The sequence below is a fragment of the Suncus etruscus genome, chromosome 8 (assembly GCF_024139225.1).
Source record: "Suncus etruscus isolate mSunEtr1 chromosome 8, mSunEtr1.pri.cur, whole genome shotgun sequence".
NCBI lineage: Eukaryota > Metazoa > Chordata > Mammalia > Eulipotyphla > Soricidae > Suncus > Suncus etruscus.
Genome location: NC_064855.1, coordinates 25,562,194 through 25,580,816, shown reverse-complemented (window position 1 = coordinate 25,580,816; position 18,623 = coordinate 25,562,194). Strand labels below are relative to the sequence as shown.

At 40.7% G+C, this 18,623-nt stretch overlaps 1 non-coding gene across 1 annotated transcript; it reads right to left on the bottom strand.

Annotated features, from left to right (window-relative positions):
* Positions 1-10,036: 10,036 nt before the first annotated feature.
* On the bottom strand, positions 10,037-10,168 carry LOC126016601 (small nucleolar RNA SNORA51). The gene has a single exon (XR_007498391.1). It is a non-coding gene; the product is annotated as a small nucleolar RNA SNORA51 (small nucleolar RNA).
* Positions 10,169-18,623: the final 8,455 nt, after the last annotated feature.

The window sequence follows — 18,623 nt, the reverse complement described above, 5'->3', positions numbered from 1 at the left end:
GGATTGCAGGAGATGTGAAACTCTATGGTGCTTACTTCCGTTGGCTTCAGTGGATCCTTGATTCTAGTGTTACCCTGTGGAACATTGTACCCACATATACGTAGATTCTATCCCACTAAGAATTAAGGATTATAAATTCTGCATCTTTTCCAACTTAAAACAGTGATATTTACAGAAGTCAAGCTTTTATTCAGTAAAGCCCACTTTTCCTATGTGTGTACCAAGCACCACGACCATCATAAATTGGATAGAAAATGTTCCCAACCCTGGAAATGTCCCTTTGCCTGCTGTGTAGGCACCTTCTCTTAACCTCCTGCCCCAGTCAATGACTGATCTGGGCTTTTCTCTCAACTTTTATTTCTTAGACAATGTCATACAAATTGACCAATATAATAAATTCAGTGGGTGACTGAATTCACCTCACAGAGTGCCTTTTACCTTTTCCAAGGGAAAATATAATAAAGGAGAATGAGAGTTGTTTTATGAGTTTACCGCCTTAGATCGACATTCGGGGAAATGAGAGTCTAACATATGTCCTGGAGGCTTTTCGGCAAGTCCCCGTGAGTTGCTGGGGACTCATAATTGCTGGGGGGCCACCCACTGGGAGCTTTTGGGCCACCTAGCACCGGGAATCATGACAGGGCTCTGCTCATACCAGGCACACATGCTCTCCCTGAACTGCATCCCCCCGAGAAGTAGCCAGTGTTGAGTTATCTGCCGAGTCAATTCACTTCAGTTACCTTTGATCATGTGTTTTGCTTCTGGGTTTTAGCTAAGTGCAGAAGTGGGGTTTTCTTTATTGTTTTTTTGTTTTGTTTTGTTTTGTTTCGTTTTTGTATTTTAGAACCTTGATCCTGCTCTCTTACCCTTTATGCATGGGGTAGAACTGGATATTCTCAAACATAGAAAAAAATCAGGGAGAGGGGTTACAATTGGCTCCTACACACTTCTAGCTCTATCTTAGTTGAGGACACAGAGAGGCTAACTGCTACTGAAAATGTTTAGCAGCAACAAGTAGACAAGTCACACAATCCACATTCTCTTGAGTATGGGGCACGTTTTCTCTCCTGACTTTTCAGAATCCCTCAAGCAGTTCTAACTATTGGCTTTAGGTGGAAAGGAGGTGAACATACAGGCCACATTGGGAAGTAGGTACGAAGCACAGGCAGTGAGTTGCAGCCCAGACAGAATCTCTGCCAAGTCTTTCTGTACCTGTCCATCTCCTCCCAATAAAGCCCATGGGCACTGCTCTGCTTGGGCACAGCCATATGTGTTCCATAGTCATCAACGCTGACATTTACAGAAGAGCCTGAAGGATCTGAGGAGAGTGGGTGCTCTCCATTCTGTGGAGCCCAGCGGGGAAGGATGCACTCTCGTTGAGCCTCTTTACTTCAAAGAGATGTTGTTGGGTCAGTTATTCAGCTCATTTAGTCCCTCAGTGAGATACAATAGATGCGCCCCATGTCTCTTTTTCCCCAAACTTGTAAGAAGTATTGGAACCCAGCAAGATTAGAGCTAGATCTGGGAATCCGTGGAGCTCAGGAGAAAATACATTCCATTCCATCCCCTTCCTCTCATGGTCTGAAGGTGAACTACCCCAGGGTCGAAGAAGCTGCCTCTTTTGCCTGAATTAAATGAGATCTAATGAAACAAATCCAGGTCAGGAGCATTCACTCTTAAACCTTCAGCTCCTGCATTTTTGGCAGCTTCCCTTGTAATAATTAAACAGAAAGTCATAGGCAGGCAGCAGTGAAATCCATTGCTAATCTTGCCCCTCATCAGCCTATCTTCCTAAATGTTCCGTAATTAAGGTTTCTAAATGCTCTGCATTCCCTCTGCACACAGTCGACCAAAACGAAGCTGACAGCTTGAGGGCTGCCCAGCAGTCAGAGGTGGAAGGTCTTCAATGAGTATTTCTCATCCAGAACATTAAAGCACATAGATAAGATCCAATAAATGGTCATGCATGGAAAAAGGGAGAATGGTGGTGGGGGGCAGCAAGGGGAATTTTGATTTTTTTTCTCTTTAAGTATTCTGAAGGCGTCTCGCTGGCTTTGCCGTGGCATCTCCAGCACACCAGGGAGTGAATGGAACAGCTGTCACATTTAAACACACACAGCGGTAATCCTCCACCAGCACAGTGCCAGGACAGAACAGAACAGAATCTATCTGTTGAACAGAATCTATCAACACTTACAATGTGTTCTATTTATTTAGCAACTTGTCCCTCTTCACCCAAAATTCCATCTGTGGACTTGAACCAGGAGCCGAGGGCCACTGGAGGTTTTTTGTGCTCTGGCAGTGTTGGTGTACCTATCTGAAACCCTGGATTTGGTGTAGATACCTAAGACCCACCTATTTCTGGGAAGGGTCTTGGAAACCGGATATTAGGTGTGACCTTACCTGCAAGACCCGGCCCATTCCTGGGAGGGGTCTTGGAATAGGTAGATAAACCCTGGAGCCATGGGATTAGGGGCCTCTTTGCCCTGCTGAGCTCTCTGGCTTTTGGGTCGCTGCCTCTTTTGGTCTTGGACCAGGATGGAGGCCAAAGGGAAGATGGCTGAAAGGGTTAAGACGCAGGGCTAGCAAGGTATTGCTGTGCTTGAAAGGTTATGAGTAGACCACACACATGTGGTGAATAGGGCATGAATAAAGCTGATGGTTCCTGATGCCTGCCTGTGAGTGAGTCTTGATTACGCCGATCACCTGGGCCTGGAACCTGCCGGTTCATGGGGGTTGCTGAGCCACGTGGCCTGGGATGGCAGAAAGAAATCCATCGCCATCCATCGCCATCCAGCCCCATCGTTATTTATTTAATGCAACATGGCAGTTTCTGAGAGGAGTGCGGTAATGGTTAGATGGATGAGATGGGTGGCTGAAGAGGTGAGAATTGTCACACTTGGCTTCAGGATACCTAGAGGTCTGTGGTAGGTAGAGTGACCCACAATCCCAAGAGGCTCCTTTTTCTTTATTTAAGCAACCAAGGAAGGCTCAGGATTGGAAACGGGCATAGAGCAGGTGTGAGCAAAGCTGTGAGTGAGTTAGATCCCATTAACTTCCCACATGCCAAGCAGGATTTCAGTGGCTTGTTTTGGATTCTCTGGTCTCTAACAGTTGAGCTGTCTGGTTCACCCCAGCCACATATGTGAGCTTCTTGAAATCATGTGACCCCTGGTGAGCACTGTAACCCAAGTAGGGCTGGAGACCACAAAGATCTGTGTAACCCCACAGAGTTCAATTGCCAATGAGAATTGGCAGCTGATGTTTCATTGAATGGGGAATGAGGAATGTAAACCGTGAATTTTGACTTTAATATTTTTTCTGTCTCTTTTATGAATTTAAGTCTGGTGTATTTTGGGAGATCCTTTCTAGGCAGTTGGGAGATTTGTTACAATGCAAAGAAAAGTACTTAAGGACAAGTTGTGCCTCAGATGTAAATATTGTTTACTGATATAAAACTTACTTTACTGAATACAAAAAGTTCTGCTCTCAAGATTGTATCTGTTAGCCTAAACATAAAAATTATTTATTGCATGCAAAGTATATTTAGCCACATTTAGGCAGGAATGTTTGATCCAGTAGATGTTCATTTATTCATCCTGATCATCATTTGCACAGTTTCTTTACCTCACATAGAAAGAAAAGTGGACCCTGCAATGAGAGTGAGACAGTAAGAAGGGAAACGCGTGGCCCTGGAAAGCACCATGAAGTGTGTGTGCAGCACCCTCGCCAGTGTGAGGATGATGACATGCAGGGGAAGAGGTGTGGACATATAATAAGCAAGATGACATTTAATTAAAAAGATGAGCTGACTTATTTGCCCACCATCTCTGGTCAGGAGATACTCGTGGGCAGCTGCAGGCTTTGCTGGATCAGAGCTGCTGGGTGACATCTCACTAGGCCCAGCTAACAGGAACAATTTGAAGAGTCTCCAAGGTAGTCCCCTGACTTGGATTTGTATTTCCATCATTGCACATTAAATCCAGCCTTCTTAAAGTATTTCCATAAACAATCCTATTTTTTCCTGCAAAGTTGGTATCCAGGTATAAAACATACAGCATTTGATTTGTACAAATCAAACCTTTACTAATAATAAACTAAAAGATGGCTTTTGAGCCATACCTGTGAAGAACGTAAACCTAAATTTTGATTTTAATTTTTTTCTGTGGCCTTTATGAATTTAAGTCTCTTGTATTTTGGGAGCTACTTTTTAGGCATTTGGAAGGTTTGATACTATGCAAAGAAAAGTATTTAAGTACAAATTGTGCCTCAGATATAAATAAATTGTGGTACTCCTGGCTCTATGATCAGAGATAATTCCTGGAGGTGCTTGGGGGACCATATGGAGTATTAGGGAGAGAACCCAGGTTGGCTATGTATGAAGCAACCACCCTACCTTCTGTGTTACTTCTTGGGCCCTCAGGAAATTTATTTTCAAGCAACCAAAAAGTAGTTGGGGGGGGCTGGCGAGGTGGCGCTAGAGGTAAGGTGTCTGCCTTGCAAGTGCTAGCCAAGGAAGGACCGCGGTTTGATCCCCCGGTGTCCCATATGGTCCCCCCAAGCCAGGGGCAATTTCTGAGATCTTAGCCAGGAGTAACCCCTGAGCATCAAATGGGTGTGGCCCAAAAAAACAAACAAACAAAAAAGTATGTGGGGTTTCTTCCACAGTTACCTAAAAACAAAACAAACAAACAAACAAAAATCTCCACTGTGAGGATGGTGAAGGGTCCTGGAAGGGACTAAATTTCAGGTTCCTTAGAAAGAATACAAGGCCTGGTGACAGAGAGATAGCATGGAGGTAAGGCATTTGTCTTGCATGGAGAAGGACTGTGGTTCAAATCCAGCATCTCATATGGTCCCCGGAACCTGCCAGCGATTTCTGAGTATAGAGCCAGGAGAAACCCCTGAGCGCTGCCAGGTGTGACAAGAAAGGAAAGAAAAAGAAAGAAAGAAAGAAAGAAAGAAAGAAAGAAAGAAAGAAAGAAAGAAAGAAAGAAAGAAAGAAAGAAAGAAAGAAAGAAAGAAAGAAAGAGAGAGAGAGAGAGAGAGAGAGAGAGAGAGAGAGAGAGAAAGAAAGAAAGAAGAAAGAAAGAAAGAAAGAAAGAAAGAAAGAAAGAAAGAAAGAAAGAAAGAAAGAAAGAAAGAAAGAAAGAAAGAAAGAAAGAAAGAAAGAAAGAAAGAAAGAAAGAAAGAAAGAAAGAAAGAAAGAAAGAAAGAAAGAAAAAGAAGGAAGAAAGAATACAAGGCCTGAAAGAAGGGACTGTACTGAATTAGCTCCTAGCCAGAAGACCTGATACTCAGCTATTGTGTGTGTGTGTGTGTGTGCGCGTGCGCGCGCGCGCGCGCGTGTGTGTGTGTGTGTGTGTGTGTGTGTGTGGTGTGGTAAGGCTAGGCTAATATGTGTGAATGTGTTTGAGTATATGTGTTTGTGATTGTGTGTATCCCAAGTGTGATTGTATATGCGTGAGTGCTCATGTATGCTGGTGGGAATGATAACGATGTAGGAAGATTCTGGACTACCAAGGGATGACAAGTGGAAAAACATGAGTCAGGTAACAGGGTAAATGTGAATACCAATTAAAAGAAGAAGACAAATAAGTGAAGAAGGTGAAGAGGCTTGTTTGGATTCATCAAGCCCTGGGTCTGGCCTGAGTTTCAGAGAACAAGGGTCTGAGAGAGGAGAGAGACTCAAAAAATGATGAGCAAGGAGCTTACAACAAGAATGAGCAGAATAAAACATAAGCTGCAGAGAGATCATCCCATTAATGGCCTTATCAAGGCATGTTTTGTTTAATTCAATTAGAAACAGACATTTGATTCTGATAACATGTTTTTGCCTCCTTGGCAGGAGATGTTGTGCCAGTCACGTAAATGGCAGAAAGGTGAGCTCACTCTCATCTACACAATTCTGTCTGGAATCAGAAAGGGAATTGGAATAAGTTAGTCTTGAAGCTGATTTGGACTCAGACAGATGGAGCTCTACATCTTGATTCTGGCACATTCTAAGTGTGATGTCTAGCCAGGCAATCTCCTTTCTCTACCTTAGACATTACAGAATCATTAAGAATTGTCAAAGATGCCAGAGATGGTCCAAGATCTTTTCTAGTCAGCTGTCTCTCCACCATCCAGAGCTATGTTGAAGGCAGAAAAAGGCTGGGGATGTGGGAGAGAGAGCCTTGTGGCTGGAACTCAGTTCTTCAGGAGGTATATTCTGGGAAAGGAGCCTGGGAATCATGGAGAAAAACTCCAGGCCAGACCACTCCTGAGTTCCTGAGAAACCCCAATCTCTTCCTCCTCCCAATCTGTGTTTTTTTTTCCTTCATCTCTCCATCATGTATGGACTGAGGAACTGAGCTCTGTAGGGGTAGAAAGGGGCATGGTCCTTCCTCAGATGCAATCCCAGAACATACATCATAGCTTGAACATTGAAAAGGCACAATTGGGGCCAGAGAGATAGCATGGAGGTAAGGCATTTGCCTTGCAGGCAGAAGGACGATGGTTTGAATCTCGGCATCCCATATGGTTTCCTGAGCCTACCAGGAGTGATTTCTGAGTATAGAACCAGGAGTAACCTCTGAGCGCTGCCAGGTGTGACCCAAAAATCAAAAAAGAAACAAAAAAGAAAAAGCACATTTGTATTCTCTTTGAGGAAGAAGAGAGAGGAAGCTGACCTCCATACCTCTATGCTTGAACTGAGTTACTGGAAACTATTGTTCTCTATTTTCTTGCAGCCATATTGACCTTAAAATCCAAAAATGACTTGGGGGAGAGCTGAGTTGCAGATCAAACTCGTTCTGGTTATTGTGGGTGGACAGCAGGAATGGGATGGTGGTCATTACCTTTTGTGATTCTGAGGCCAGGGTCCTGGTATTTAGGGTATTGGAACCAGCATAAGAAGACCTAAGGAGAAGGTGGTTGGGTTTCTGGTCCAGCACATCCTACCAGAGCCTGGACCCTCAGTGAACATGCTCAGGGGATGGGATAACCCTGCCCCAGTGCATAATTGCACCCAAAGGCAGATGTACATGTAAGCCTTGTCCTGGTTTGCAGATAGATGCTAGCTTAGTCTTCACAGCTCAGGAAGGCTTAGCTAAAACTCTCTAACCCCCTCTAAGTTAGCTCCTTATGGGACTATGAAGAGGGCTGTAATCCTTAACTCCTCTGTTTGGAAATGTCCCTGCAATGGCTATAATAATCATCTTACAAACAACCTAGAACAAGCTCTAATTGCTTCTAATGTCATATTACGGCTGGGATCTGGGGAGAGCAGAAGCATGAGGCTGTCACAGACAGACTCTGGTTATAGGATACCTCTGGGAGCCTTTCCAGAGAGGAAAAGGCAACGAACCCGTTGTTTTTCCTTCTTTCTTGGTGATCCTGGCTTCTGAGAGTCCTCCCAAACCCCAACTGGGAGAGAACCCAAAATCAGCATCAGATGGGCTCGAGCTCAGAGCATGAGGCAGAATGCTGTAAGGCACAGAAAAAGGTGCTGTCACATCAACTCTCACTGGTGATGGAGATGGAGAACCAACTCCTGTTGGCATAGCTCTACTTGGAGGACCATCCCCATCTCAAAAGTAGACCCCTTACTAGTCAAGAAGAATAAACTTGGGAGAAGAGGAATTTTCTGTTGGAATTCGTGGCAATTGGGGAACACGCCCCGTACTTTACCCCACACTATACTGCTGAGCCCTATGCTCCCAGAAAGCTGACAGGCATTCTGATTCCACTCACCTGACCCTGCCTCTGTGTCAGCACAGCTGGGAGAACATTTTCCTCAGCCAGGAGTAAAGACAGGAAAGCTAGGGGCTGAGAGAGAGACAGACTGGTTTCTGGTATAGTCAGGTACATCCCCTACCAGCTCTATAATTCCTCACCAAAGAAAATATCTTGTTATACGATAAATGCTCAGTGATGTGACATGCCTGATGTGTCCCCTATATGAGTTCTATTCCCAGTACTGTAGGATGTGGCCCTGGAGGTCCCCCAACACTGCCTATATTATCCCTTGGTGCCACATCCTCCCACTGCATTGAACTGCTGGCCTGTTTAGTCAAGTACTGCCAGGAGGGACCCTCAGACTCCCCAAAACTTAGTACTTTGAGCATCAAAATCATGACCTGCAGAGTTCTGGCCTCACCTTTCTAACTTTAGTGGATCTAATTCTTAGGGTCTAACTGTGATGGTGACTGCCCAATCAGATTACCTCCAAAAAGACCCTGTCCCCAGTAGGATCCTGGTCCTTTAAGACAAGTGAGGCCACATGCCCAGGTTGATTTTCCTTCTTCTGAGCCCTGGAATCAGTAGCCCAGGCTGATGTGCACTGGGCCTTTCTTTCCTCCGTCTAGAATAGAACAATAATTATTGCCTCTGTTGTTCACACCACATTAGCCTTTCTCCAAGCACTATGCAGACATTAACCCCTTGAGACCTTCATTGCCAAACAAGGTGTAGAGTTCAGGAAGGCTTCATTAAACCAGCAATCCATTCAATGAGTCACCACTTGGTCTGACATTTGCCTGACACAGAAAGGGAAACTTTGCTTGCCATCCATATTCTGATAGTTTGGTGGTAACCATAAAAGCAAGTGAAAGCCAGCACCTAACTCCATATTTGATTCATTCCGTTCATGGTGTTTGGCCTCTGCCTGCTGTGTGCCAGGCAGGTATTTGTCGAAAGATGAAATAGGGATTGAATACCAAGTAAGATGAACTGCTACTTACAAAAAAATAATTTATCATCCATCTATTGAAACCTATAAAGTTCTGGTAAAAAGCAGAGAATTTTTGGGAATAAGATTGATACAACTAATACAGTATTATGGAGGACAGTTGTGGATAAAATACAGTTTGTCACAAATAAATATTAATAAAAATGAGAACAAACAAGACCCTAACTTGTCCATAGCAGTTGCCACACCCCATGCTGCTCTGCAAAAAAAAAACCCTTCTTTCATATGCCAAGATAGTTATGAGTTGTTGCTGTATCTGATTCAGATAATTAAAACAATCACATATCAACAATCACATATGAAAACAATCACCTTTTAGAGAAACAATTGGCAACAGATTTCTTTCCATTTTTCAAGTTTCCTTTCTGTGTGATGGCAAAGTTGTCTGTGAATTCTTTGCTTCCATTCCATTCTCCTTTTCCTGGAAGAAGCTACCACCCCATGCCCAGTCAGGGACCTCTCTGTGTGGCATTGATGGGATGGGGTGGGGAGGAGGCAGCTTTAGGGGTGTGAGTGATGCCAGGTGTCTGAGCTGCATGTGAACAATTTGGCAAACAATCTAGGGCAGCATTAGAAACAATTCTCTTAGAGATAAGAATGTGCTGTCACGGCTGGAAAGGAAAGCCATCTTGTGGAAGAACCAAATGAGCAAATGCTGCCAAGTCAGGTTGAGGCGTTTTGACACGAGAGCTGCGTGGGTTCCAACAATATATTACCATAGGAAGCATCCTCCACACGGGCGTGTGTTTGTTATAAATCACTCTGACTCCCTCCCTTTCTCCCGCAGTTAATATATTTTCTTTCAGGGAAGATTATTTGCTGTGTATTACCAGTAGTGTTTAGCTGTTAACATTTGTGTCTATAGTTAGCATTTTTATGCAGCTAATATTTTCATTCAGGAACATTCATCCAATGTCAGTTTTATTCACATCATATTTGCCAGGAATGTATTCTTCTGTATTTGTTTCCCTCTTTAAGATTTTTATTTGGGGCCAAAGGATATAAGAGTGGGTAGGGCATTTGCCTTGCACACATCCGACCAAAGTTTGATCCCCAGCATCCCATATTATCTCCTGAACCTGTCAGGAGTAACTTCTGAGCACAGAGCAAGGAGTAAACCCTAAGCACTGCCAGGTGTGGCCCAACAACAACATCAAAAATATTTTTATTTGCTAGGGTTTTTGTTCTAATTACATAAAGGCTGTCAGCTTCAGAAAACTACAAATTCTTTTTGATCATATACGGCAAAGAGTACAATCAGTGGTTGCTTCTCAAAAATACCTGAGCCTCAATCTTTGGTATTTTTTTTGTCCCCCAATTCACAATATAGACCAGGCAAAGGGCTTGGGTTGAGGTGTATATGGGTTGCATTTTTGTACCTCCTCTTTCTATATAGTCAGTGTAAAGAACACAGCCTATGGTAAGAATTGGGAGGCCTTATTTTTTTCTTTTTTTTTTTTTGATTTTTTAACATATATCAATATATAAAAAATCCTTCACCAGTGCAACATTCCCATGACCAATATCCCAAGTGTCCTTCCCACCCCACACCAGCTTGTACTTTCTACAGGCTTTCTACTTCCCTCATTTAGTCACATTTTGTTATGATAGTTCTCAGTGTAATTAGTTCTGTGACTGCATTAAATGTTCCCTGTGGAGAGCTTCATGTCAGGAGCTGGACCCTCCAGTCCTCCTCTATTTTGTCTCTGAGAATCATTACACAAATGTTTTTAATTTTTCTCAAAACCCATAGATGAGTGAGACCATTTTGTGTTTATCTCTCTCCCTCTGACTTATTTCACTCAGCATAATAGATTCCATATACATCCATGTATAGGAAAATTTCATGACTTCATCTTTTCTGATGGCTACATAATATTCCATTGTGTATATGTACCATAGTTTATTTAAACATCCATCTATTGAGGGGCATCTAGGCTGTTTCCAGAGTCTGGGTATTGTAAACAATGCTGCAATGAATATAGGTGTGAGAAAGGGGTTTTTTGTATTGTATTTTTGTGTTTTAGGATATATCTCTAGGAGTGGTATAGCTGGATCATATGGGAGCTCAACTTCCAGCTTTTGGAGAAATATCCATATCCCTTCTATAAAGTCAATATCACCTTGATACCAAAACCAGACAGAGATACAGCCAAAAAAGAAAATTACAGACCAATATCTTTGATGAATACAGATGCAAAGATCCTCAATAAAATTCTGGCAAATAGAATTCAATGCCTGATCAAGATCATTCACTATGATCAAGTAGGTTTCATCCCAGGAATGCAAGGATGGTTTAACATTCATAAATCCATCAACATAATACACAATATAAAGAAGAAAAAATAAAAATCACATGATCATATCAATAGACGCAGAGAAAACATTTGATAATGTTCAACACCCATTCTTGATAAAAATTCTCAGCAAGATGGGAATGAAAGAAACCTTTCTCAATCTAGTCAAGGCAATTTATCACAAGCCAATGGCAAATATTATCCTCAAGGTTGCCCCCTCTCACCACTCCTATTTAACATAGTACTGGAATCTTTGGTATTTTTAAAGTGGGAATAATATTAAATGTAACATAAAGATCATTAAACTAATTTCAAAGTTTAAATTACAGCCTAAATTTTGCTTATTCAAGTAAAAGTTAGGAGGAACAAGGGATACCATAGAAAAGAGATGTCATCCCACTTGTTAAAAAGAATAAGAAAATTAGTAGAAAGAGAGGATGTCCTCAGACTTCTTTGTACCAAAGTTACATTAATTTTAACCATTAACTCTTGAATTATCTGTAGGGCCAGATCCAAAGTGTAAGATTCATTAATTCAGGGGTGAGGATCTAAAAACAGGTGTTTCTAGAAAGTTCTCAGGGGTTGCCATCAAGAGGTATTGAATTAAAATTACATAGATAATCCAACCCCAAAGGGGCTTCTATTTGTTCTGCAGACTCTGTTTCTCCTTTCATCTTTTATTTAATGGTCTTTGTCTTTTCTGGAGATGGAATGCCCCCAGAGAATATGGAAGGTACTGGAAAAAGAATACAGGTCTGAGTGGGATGGGTAGATGTACTAGAGTAGTGAGTTGGACATTATACAGAGAAAATGGCTATAGACAGCTGAGGGAACATGGGCTTCTCCTGCCCAGAGGCACAAAAGCAGCAGAAATCTCAGGTCCAGTCATGAGAGAAACAGATGGGTGAGTGTCCCCTCCCCCAAAGGACAAATTTAAGATGAGAGGTGAAGCCCTTCTTCTGCTGAGGGAACACAGGCTTCTCCTGTTCAGAGAAACAAAAGCAGAGAGCAGAGCAGTGGAGAACTGAAAGGTCCACTTTAAGACAAGACAGACCAACAAACACATGAAACTCTTACAAAAAGATGACACTACATCCGATGTCAATCATCTCTCTAATTATCAATGGACAAAAATCACCAGTTAAGAGATACAGAGTGGAAAAATTGATTAAAATGTTAAATTAAACGTTTTGTTGTCTCCAATAAATACATTTAATTAGTTAGAGCAAACTCAAAGTCAAAGGTTGGAGAACAACTACTCAGGCAAACAATTTCCTAAAAAAGGCTGGAGTGATTATACTTATATCAGTTGACACAGACTTTAGACTGAAAAGGGTGATAAGGGACTTCTTAATAATCAAAAGATATGAGCACCAGAAAGAAATCACAGTCATAATTATATATGCAACCAATGAATGACCAAAAATTATTTAAAACTATTCCTGACAGATCTGAAGAAAGATATTAAAAGCAACACAATAATAGAAGAAGACCTCAACACTTTCTGTCATGCCTTGATAGGTCAATCAGGATAAAAACCACAAAATATATACACTCTCTGAAGGAAGAAAGGGAGGAGAATGGTTTAGTAGATAGATAGATAGATAGATAGATAGATAGATAGATAGATAGATAGATAGATAGATAGATAGATAGATAGATAGATATAGACACAGATATAGATATAAATATTTCCATCCCCAGAAAACTGGCTATACATTCTTTTCAATGTACATGAGTAACATTCTCCAAGATAGACAGATCACATATTGTGCCACAAAATATACTTCCATAAAATCAAGAGGATAGAAATTTAAGAACTACTACCTTCTCAGATCAGCATACATAGAAATTAGAGGTGAATCACAAACACAAAAAGAGAAAATACTTTAACAACTAGAAATTAAACAACTTACTACTGAACTACCAGTGGGTCAAACGAAATCAAAGAGGAGATCAAACAATTCCAAAAAACAAAAAATAATGAAGACACAAATTATCAGAATTTGTGGGATGCAGCAAAAGTGGTAGTAAGAAGAAATATATAGCTTTACAAGCATTTATTAGGAAGGAAGATGGGGCCTACAGAAATAATTTAACGGCAAAGCTTAAAAAATTGAAAAAAAGAACAACAAAATGAACCAAAAGTAGGCAGATGGAAGAAATAATAATGCTTAGAGGAGAAATTAGTGAACTGGAAATACAAAATACAATCCAAAAGACCAATGAAAGCAACAGTTGGTTGTTTTATTTTTTTTTTTTGAAAATAAAACAGGATCAAGAAATCAAACTCACAAAGGGAGAGAGAGGAACTTAATAAACTGAATTAGAAATAAAAAGGGAGATATTACTACAGATACAACAGAAATTCAAAGGGTAAGAATAGATTACTTTGGGAACCTCTATGCCACAAAACATGTGAAAGTGGAAGAGATGAATAAATTTTTGGACTCCAATAAACTCCCAAGGTTAAATCAAGTTGATCTGACATATCTGAAAAGACATATCACTATTGAGAAGATCAAAATTGTAATCAAAATTCTTCTCCAAAGCCTAACAAATAAAAACTTCCAAATATATTCACTATAAAATTCTTTCAAACCTTTTAAAAGGACCTACTGCTAATTCTTTCATGCTCTTCCAGGAAATTGAAGAAACAGAAATACTCCTAAATAGTTTTTACAAAGCTAATATCACCATGATATCAAAAGCAGACAGATGCCAGCAAAAAAAAAAAAAAAGAGAGAAGTACAGACAAATATTCTTTAGGAACACAGATGCAAAGATCCTTAACAAAATCCTAGCAAAGAGGATCCAACTTCTCATCAAGAAGGTCATATACCATGACCAAGTAGGATTCATCACAGAGATGCAAAGATGCTTTAACAAACGTATGTCAGTCAATGTAAGACATCATATTAACAAAAATAAAAATAAAAACAATATTATAATATCAGTATATGATCATATAAATAGATTATATCATATCAAAAATATTTGATAAGGTCCAAAACCCATTCATGATAAAACTTTCAACAAGCTAGAAATAGAAGGGACTTTTCTCAATATAGTCAAGGCCATTTACCTCAAGCCAATGCTAAATATTATAATGGGGGAAAAACTGAAGGCCTTTCCTCTAAAAACCAGCACAGACAAGGCTCCCCCATTTAGCCTCTCCACTTCAACATAGTATTTGAAGTTCTTTCCATAGCAATTAGTCAAGAAAAAGATATCAAGGACATCCAAATAAGAGAGGAAGAAGTCAAACTCTCACTGTTAGCACATTAAATAATACTATATTTAACAAGCCTTAAAGACTCTACCAAAAAGCTTCTATAAACAATAGATTTGTATAGCAAAGTGGCAGGCTACAAAATTAACACAAAAATCAATGATCTTTTTATTTAAAAATAATGATAGAGTAGAAATTGACATTAAAAAGCAATCCCATTCACAATAGTGCCACAGACACACAAATACCTTGATGTCAATTTAACTAAACAGGTGAAGGACTTATACAAAGAAAACTACAAAACACTGCTTCTATTAATAAAAGAGGACACAAGAAATTGAGGCATGTACCCTGCTCATGGAGTGGAAGAATCAACACTATTAAAATAGCAATACTTCCCTAAAGTGTTGTAAAGGTTTAATGAAATCCCTCTAAACCATGACATTCTTCAAAGTGGGTCAAGCCTGTTGAAATTCATTTGGAAGAACAAATGGCCCACAAATTGCTAAAGCAACCTTTAGGGTAAAGAAGATGGGAAGCATCACTTTTTCCAACTTTAAATTTTATTACAAAGCAATAGTCATCAAAAGAGCATGATGTTTGTATAAAGACAAACCCTCCTATCAATAGAATAGAGTATTCAGAAAATGAATCCCATACAATCAATTAAACTTTGATAAAGGGGCAAGAAATGCAAAATGGATTAAGGAAAGCCTCTTCAATGAGTGGTGTTGTAACAGCTGCTCAACCACATGCATAAAAGCTAACACCTCTAACACCATACACAAAAGCCAAAATAAAAATGAATATAAGACCTGAAACTATAAGTTATATGGAATAAATCTTAGGCAAAACACTCCATGACATTGTGGAAGCAGAGATAAACAAATGGAACTACATAAAATTAAGAAGCTTCTATACCTCAAAGGAAACAGTGATTAAGACACTAAGGCAACCTATGGAATGTGTGAAACTATTTATCCAAAACTCATCTTATAAGGGACTGATATATATAAGATATACAAAGGTATTAAATAGAAGAACTTAACAAGAAAGAAACATCTAATTCTATTAATAAATGGGGAGAAGAAATGAATAGACATTTCCTTAAATGTCTCAAAGAAGTACCAATGGCTAAAAGGTACATGAAAAAAAATGCTTCGTATAACTAATCATCAAAAAGATATTATCAAAACAACATTGAGGTTTCACCTCATGCCACAAAGACTGACTCACATCACAAAGAACAAGAACAACCAATGCTGGTGGGGATGCAGGGATAAAGGAACTTTCATTCACTGCTGGTGAATGTTGTCTAGACCAATCTTTTTGGAAAACAATATGAATATTCCACAAAAAGCTGTAAATTGTGCTCTCATATGATCCAGCACTACCACTCCTAGGGACACAAAAAACATTTTAAAATGCACCTCTGCACCCCTATGTTTATTGTGACACATTTATAATATTCAGAATGTGGAAATAACCCAGCTGTCCAAAAACATGAGTGGCTAGAGAGACTGGTACATTTACACAATGGAATACTATGCAGCTATTAAAAATAAGTCATAAAATTTCCCATACATGGATGGAAATGGAGATTATTATGGTGAGTGAAATAAGCCAGAGGGAAAGGGATAGACATAGAATAATCTCACTCATCTGTGGGATATAAGAAAAATAAAAGACAGGGGCTGGAGCAGTGAGGCAAGCAGTAGGGCATTTGCCTTGCATACGTTGACCTAGGATGTACTGCGGTTCTATTCCCGGCATTCCATATGGTCACCCCAGCCAAGAACGATTTCTGAGCACAAAGACAGGAGCAATGCCAGAGCATCACCGGATGTGGCCCAGAAACTAAAAACCAAAAACCAAAAAAAAAAAGAAGAAGAAGAAGAAGAAAAGTAAAAGACAGTATAGCAATAATATCCAAAGTTAATAAGCTGTACTCCAGTACTTCACGTACTTCATGTCACGTACTTCATGACATGAAGCTTGCCACAAAGAGCAATGAATGCATCTAGAGCATTAACCACAATGACAACTCCCATGACGATGATAGTGAGGAAGAGAGACAGAATGCTTGCCTGAGAGGCAGGGGAGATTTGAGGGACATGGGTGGTGGGAAGATTGCACTGGTGAATGGTGGTTTATATTCTATGACGGAAATCCCAGTATGAAAATTTTTGTAAACATGGTGATTAAATAAAAAATGGAAAATAATTAAAAATTTTAAAAAAAGAAAATGGCTACATACATATTTGGTAAAAGTGAGACACTCAGCTTTCTTTTATACCCTCCTGTGATATCTTGACATTGTGAATTGTGTCTATGTAAGGCCTATCATTAATGATCCACATCTGCTTCTTCTCTCTATTGCCTAGTCTAGTGGTCGGCAACCTTTTCTTTCAACTGAGCCAAATCTCGCTACAACCACGATTGAAATTTATTTTGAGAGCCACACAGGGCGCGCAGTGACAGAGGCTAGGAGCAGAGTCCTGACTCCTGGAGCGGCTGCCCGGCACACAGAAGGGCCAAATTAAAAGTGGAAAGAGCCACATGTGGCTCGCGAGCCACAAGCTGCCGACCACTGGCCTAGTCCATTCTTCCATGTGATTTGATAAAATAAGAATCAAGCACACACACACATAAAAAAACAATGCAACTTTGGTCTGTCTCATTATCCCAACTATGCCTCCCTCCTTTTATTTCTCTTCCCTTGGGAGGTGTTTCTGCTCACACTGGGAGTCTGATTGTGAATTTTGTTTCTCTGATTAACTAAGGGCCGGCTTCTGAGCCCTCTCTAGTTTTAAGATTATTTGCTTTATAGCAGGACAAAAATCTCAGAGTCTTACAGAGGCCACTGCTGGGCTATCTGCCAGAATCCAGAAAGCATAGATTGCAAGCACTCTTAGAAATCAAGAGGTGGGGGACAGAGTTTGCTTGTTGCAGGCAGAAACTTTGCATTTCCTTAGAAAAGACTGTAATATCACATCTTTCATAATCAACCTTCCCCCACAACAGTAGGTTATTTTCCCCGATCATGTTTAGGAGACTACTGGCTGGATTGCAATGAGAAGTGATCAAGTCCCAAGTCATATCAAAGCTCACGCAAAATCCAGATGACTCTGGATAAGGGTAGAGTGACAGATGGAAGCAGAGAAAGACCTGCTGCCTCATTTCATGCAGCCAGAGGGACATCTCTCAGAGTCTGGAGACCAAGAGAAGATGCTGAGAGCGGGTAGCCAGCTGCCTTTCGAAAGGGCGCGTTTTGGCACAATGACAAGTGCAATTACAGAGCTGACCCTGGACTTGAAATGACATTAGAAAGCTGTCAGCCTCCAATTAGGTGCTGGCAGACGAGGCTTAGCTTTGGCTTATTAAAAGAACCCCCCCTCTCCCAGTGCCCACTCTTTCCAGCTCTGCCCCCTGCTCCAGCCACATGTCTCCTTGGTCATTTGGTAGGACTTCAACAAAAACAGTTTCCATCCCTAAAGTCAGAGTTCAGGAACTGCACCCCTCTTTAAGCCCAGCATTGACTACTCAGGAGAAAAGTAGGGGTGCTGTCTGTATAATCCTGATGCTACCATTTTGAGATTCTTTCTGGAGAGGTTAATAAACCTAGTGTGACTCTGCAGTGTGGCACTGTCCCTTGGGTTTCTCTGTGTCTCTGTTTTGCAATTCTCAGTAGATTGGCATCACTCGGCCATCAAAATCATTTCCTCATGACTGGTAGGGAATCTTGGATGAAGCCTCTGAGTGTGTGAATTCTGTCCCTCTGAAAAGAGTATGCTTTGTGGGAGGGAATGGGAAAAGCAGGTTTCCAGCCAGTGCTCAGGAAAGAAGGCTGTTGAGCTTGTCCCGAGGAGAGCAACTTGAGTCAAGCAAAGCCCATTCCTATTCAGATCTCACATTTATGTTACTAGAAGATGGGGAGCAAAAAGGTGTGATGGGGATGAATGATGTTTCCCCTCCCTGACTCCAGGGAAGGAAGCCTTTCACATTCAGATATCCTTGCCATCTAATTTTTCCATCAGTGCTGTGCTGAGGCATTTGTGCTGCTGTATGGGGAAAACATATGTTTTAGGTACAGGTTTCATCATGATTTAATTCTCAGTTGATTCTGGCTCTACCACTTGCTAGTTCATTTTGAGCAAGTTATACAACCTCACCGTGCCTACCTCACTTTTCTCGTCTGTAAAAGGGAGAAAATTATACCTAACACCAGAGGGTTCTCTAGGAACAAATGAGACACAATTGTAAAATCACCATATGTCTGCCAGAAACTTAAAACAGTTGAATTCCTTCTGCTTCTCCTCTGCCTGTTCATTCACACAAGCAGAATATAAATACATATATTCAT